This window comes from Phascolarctos cinereus, unplaced genomic scaffold (genome assembly GCF_003287225.1).
Source record: "Phascolarctos cinereus isolate Bilbo 61053 unplaced genomic scaffold, phaCin_HiC Scaffold_5;HRSCAF=322, whole genome shotgun sequence".
Classification (NCBI taxonomy): Eukaryota; Metazoa; Chordata; class Mammalia; order Diprotodontia; family Phascolarctidae; genus Phascolarctos; species Phascolarctos cinereus.
Genome location: NW_027555958.1, coordinates 50261738 through 50267737, shown reverse-complemented (window position 1 = coordinate 50267737; position 6000 = coordinate 50261738).

Here is a 6000-nt window from a genome sequence, read left to right as displayed (position 1 = left end):
GAAGATCAAAGGAAATAATATTTGTAAAGTGATTAGTACAGTGCCTGTTCTAGCAAGCACTTAATAAATGCTTATTTCCTTTATTCCTAAATACCTCCCTGAGTGAATGATTGTGTAATCTTACATCTGCATTGGGGAGGGAAAAAGGAGATCTACGTACAATATTTATGTGTCCAGTGAAGATTTATTAAAAGATATTTTAAAAAGCCAACCAAGGCCTCAGGAAGGCTGGAGATGGAAGTCAGACATTAGAGTGCTCTAAATGGGGTATTGCTAGATACCGATGGTATGAACCAACTCCAAAGATGGCTTCCTTTTATATCAGAAAGATGCCATTTCTGACATAAGGAGCTGGTTCACTCACGTAGTAGCACATCTCCAACTGCCTACTGTACATTTCCAACTGAATGTCCTGTAGACATCTTGAACCCAACATGTCCAAAACTGAACTCATCACCTTTCCCTGAAAACTTTCCCTTCTTTCCAGCCTCTTTATTACTATCCAAGGTACTGCCACCCTCCCAGTAAGTCAGTCTCACAACCTATTTGCCATCCTTACCTCCCCCCCCAATCCAATCAATGGTCAAGCCTTGTTGTTTCTACCTTCATGACGCCTCTCATATACTCTCTCCTCTGACACTGCAAGCAGAAGGGTACAGATTCTCATCACCCCACCAGCCTGGACTATAGCAACAGCTGATGGTTGGTCTCTTGGCCATAAGTCTGTCCTCAAGAATAGTTCTGACCATGTTATCCCTGCACCCCCTGCTCAATAGACTCCAGTGTCTTGCTGTTACCTCAAGGATCAAATATAAAATCATCTGTTTGCTGTTTAGAACCTAATCCCTTTCTAACCTTCTAGTCATCTTACGCTTTATGCTCTTCCTCTTCCATATATTCTATAATACTGTGACACTGTTCTCCTTCCTCTTCCTTTAATAGGATACTCCATCTTGAGATGTGGAGTATTTTCACTGCCTGTCCTCCTTGCCTGGAATTCCATTCCTCCTCATCTCTACCTCTTGGATTCCCTGGCTTCCTTCAAGTCACACTTAAAAGCCCACTATCTACAAGAAGCCTCTCGTGGTGTCCCTTAAATGCCTTCCTTCTGAAATTTTCCTCCATTTACCCTGTAGATATCTTATTTGTACATAGTTGTCTCTCCCATTAGACTTAAATCCTTGAGATCAGAGATTTTTTTTTCCCCTTTCTTTGTTTCCCAAGTGCTTAGCACAATGCCTGGTGCAAACCACACAGTTAATAAGGGCTTATTTACTTGACTTTTGGAGGTTCCAGGATAGTGATTAATAGAACAAGGTCTTATCTACTTCAGTTTTACTTCTTTGGATCTTTGAGTGGAGTAATTGTTTGAGAAGTATGAAAGTAGAATATTTCCTGATTTACTCAAGGGGGATACAAAAGTCTTATCTCTTATGCAAGTACTATGGGACTGTCTGGCCAGATAGACACTTTATCTATGGAAGTTATCACTGGGAAGAAAATTCTTGGATGATTTTAGGGGCAAAGGGGAAAAAATTCATACTTTTGGAATAAATGCCAATTATTTGGCAAGAATCAGGAGACTCAATCAATCAAGCACTTATTAAGACCTTAGTAAGTGCCGAGCATTGTGCTGAGTACCAGGGATACAAATAAAAAGTTAAAAAAAAAACAGGCTCTGCCCTCCAGCAGCTTATCTTTTAAGAAAAGACAACATACACACAAATAGGAACATATAAGATAGATGCAGAGTAGATGGAAAGTAACTTTAGAGGGGAAAGCATTAGTAGCTTGGGGACCAGGGAAAAGTCTCATGAAGACAGGAGCACTTGAGCTGAATCTTGAAGGCCTTGGGTTATTCTTTCAAGTGAGGAATCAAAGGCTTCCTAAAGGTGCTTATGGGTTTTTTTTTTCCCTTTGAGATTCTACATGTGAGATGCTAACTCAGATTTCACAGGAGAAGAAGAATAAACTTCCAATACACTCAAATCCTAACAAAGGTTTATTTATTAATATGGCATTGTATAAACGTGTATATGTATGCATATTTCTATAGCAAGTAACAATAAAATTCACTTACAGTCTTCAAAATGAGGAAGGATAGCATTTGCAGTTACAAAATTCTAAAAATCAAAACCACATTTCTAAAAAATAAATTTTATTGATATTTTTCGTTTTTATACCATTAAAATTTCTCCTAGTATCCTTCCCCAACCTTTTCTCAGAGAGTCTTTCCATTCTATGTAACAAAAAAATTTTTAAAAGAAAACAAACAGGAATAATAAGGGGAATAAAAAGCTCAACAAAACTGATCTATTCATTGAAAAAGCCTGAAAATATAAGTGATTTTCCATACCTATGGACCTCCTGCCTCTGCAAAGGAGTGGGGTAGACATCTCCTATCTTCTCTTTCAAGCCATGCCTGTTCTATGCAACTTTGCAACATTCATTTTTTAACTTTTTATGGCTGTTCTTTCTGTTTATGTGTAGTCATTCTGTATATTGATTTCTTGGCTCTGCTTACTTACATTCTTCATCTGATCATATAAGTTTTTCCATGTTTCTCAGTGTTTATCATATCTGTCATTTCTTATGGCATAGTAACATTCCATTACATTCAAGTACTACAATTTGCTTAGCCATTCCCCAGTCAAAGGGCAGCTACTTTGTTTGCGATTCTTTCTTATCATAAAAATGGTTACTATAAATATTTTGATGCATATGGGGACTTTCTTCTTATCAATGACCTCTTTGGAGTATATGCCCAGTTGTGGAATCTCTGAGTCAAAGAATATAGATTTTTTTTTGGTCATTTTATTTGCATAATTCTAAATTGTTCTCAAAAATGGGCAAAAGTATATCTTTATGCATATAATATAGATAGAATCTTCAAGGATAATACATCACAGAAAGCATTGTAACAGTTGCAATGTTGTTCATTTTACTACAGAAATAAAAACTAGGAAGTAAGGTCTAGGAAATAACTATTGAAAATTGTACCCATTAAAGAATGGAGATGAAAGAAAGTAAGAAAGAAAGAAAGAAAGAAAGAAAGAAAGAAAGAAAGAAAGAAAGAAAGAAAGAAAGAAAGAAAGAAAGAAAGAAAGAAAGAGAAAGAAAAGAAAAGGGAAAAGAAAAAGGAATGGAGGTCTAGATGTCCAGATTAATCAACAAACATTTGTTTAAACTCTTTTTTTAACATTAAAAAATCATCAACAAACATAAACATTTCAGCATATAAAGAATGAAAAAGAGGATTACATATGAAACTGTGAATTTTGACATCATTTTAAAAAATGTCTATTAAATTTAACAAAAGTCCCAAAGAGATAATAGAAAGAGGGAAGGACCTATGTTAAAATATAAATACCCATAACAACACTTTTTTGTCCTAGCAAAGAACTGGAAACTAGGAAGTGTTCATCAACTAGGCAATGGCTGAAAAAATTATGATAATCTTAAAAATGTAAATTAATTAAATATGATTTATATTTTAAATTTGATTGAACTGTGATAATATCAACATTTTAATAATAACCACAGTATAAATTATAATATATAGATTAATGGAAAACTATTTCACCATAAGAAATTATTAAAGGAATTGATTCAGAGAAACCTGGAAGACTTGTATGAACTGATGCAGAGTTAAGGAAGCAGAACCAGGAGAGCAATTTACAAAATAAAACATTATAAAAATAACAACTTTGAAAGGCTTAAGAATTCTGATTAATACAATGAACAATCACAACCCCAGAAGACTAATGATGAAACATGCTTTCTACATCTTGGCGGAGAGGTGATGTCCTAGAGATGCAGAATGAGACATACAATTTTAAATATGGCTAAAGTGTGGATTTCTTTTGCTGGACTGTATGCTTTGGTAATAAGGCTTTATGGGGGGTGCAAAGTGACAGGGTACAGTGATAGTTATATAACAACAAAAAAAGAAAAGTTATATAACAAATTTTTTTTTTAATTCAGAAAAGGGTACAGAAGGAAATCCAAAGGGAGACATGAATAAGCAAAACAGCTTTGGGACTACTATGATGACTTGTTATATACTTTTGAAAAACAACAAAAAGCTGTATGTAATTGCAGTTTTATATGCAATCCTCCTACCTCTCTGACAAGAGATAATAATAATAATAGGTAATGTTTACATAATGCTTTAAGGTTTGTCAAGCCCTTTGTAGATATTGTCTCATTTGTTCCTGATAACAACACTGTAAATAAGTATACTTGGATTTGAAGAATCTGAGGCCAAGAGAAGTAACTTACCATGATCACACAATTAATTAATGTCTGAGGACAGGATTTGAATTTAGGTCTTCCTGATTTCAGGAACAGCATTCTACTTACTGTGCTACCTAGCTGCCTAGCTGGGGGAGGAACGGGAGGGAATAAACATTTGCTAAGTGCCTACTATGTGCCAAGCATTTTACAAGTATTATCTCATTTGATCTTCACAACAACCCTGGAAGGGAGGTGCTATTATCACCCCCATTTTACAGATGAGGAAACTGAGGCAAACAAGTTAAATTCAGTATTAAGAAGCCCAGAGTCACACACCTAGTAACTGAGGTGGGATTTGAACTTTCTCACTCCAGGACCCGTGTTCTATCCACTGAGATACTAGAAGACTTTGGTACCACTTAGCAGCCTGTTTATATCCCTTGACCACTTATTTTGTGGGAAATGGCTCTTGTGTGTGTATATGTATTTGCATGTCTCTCTACCAGCATATACATATACATGCACACATGTATATGTACGTATGTATACATATATGTTATCAGTTCCCAATATATCTTGGATATTATATCTTTATCAGAGAAATTTGCTCAAACATTTTTAAAAGCCAGATAACTGTTTCCTTTTTAATTCTAACTGAATTGATTTTGCTTGTGCAAAAGTTTTTTAATTTTATATAATCAAAATTATCCACCTTATCTCTTCTGGTTGCCTCTATCCCTTGTTTACTTAAGTATTATTCCCCTATTCATAGTCATTAAAGTATCTTCTCCTCTTCTGAGTTTTATATGGCCTTCAATATTTTGCTCCTGGATCAGTTTGGAGCATTATTGTGGCATCTGATATAAGATGTTATAGATGTCAGTTGTCAGTCAGCCAGCTAACATTTACTAAGCATCTGCTATGTGCCCAGGATTGTGCCAGGTGCTAGGGATACAAAGAAAGGCAAACGGCAACACCAACCAAGCCAAACAAAAAAACCAGCTCCTGCTTTCAAAGAGCTCACAGTCTAACAGAGGAGTTCTTGGTGTTAGTATATAGATATTTTCCCATATTAAAGGAAGGTTTATTTATTCCTATGATTTTTAGGGGTTGAAAAAGTTGTTTTCTATGTCAATTGCTAACAATCATACTTTTTATTGTTTTGTTATCAATATGGTCAACTAGGCATATAATTTTGGATAAACTTGAATCCTTGGTAGTGAGTAATCTTTCAAATAAGTTGGTGTAGTCTTTTTGCTTAATCAAGAGCATCTATGAGCACATATGGGAGACAGCCTGAAAAAGCTCAGAGGCGGCAGATGAAAGGACCTACTGGTTGGGAGGAGAGGAGCAACAAGTAGGCCAGTTTGGCTGAAGCCAGGAGTACTTGAGGGGGAATAATCAGCCTCTTATAATTACTGATATTATTGTTTTTGTTGTTGAGATCATCATCATCATCACCATCATCATCACCACTACCATCATCACCATCACCACCATCATCATCACCACTGCCATCATCACCATCACCATCACCATCATCATCATTACCACCATCACCATCAGCATCACCATCATCATCACCACTACCATCACCACCATCATCACCATCATCACCATCACCACCACCACCACCCTCACCATCATCATCATTACCACCATCACCATCAGCATCACCATCACCATCAGCATCACCATCATCACCATCACCACCATCATCACCATCATCATCACCAGGCTTTAGAACCTAGACAGAGTCTTCTA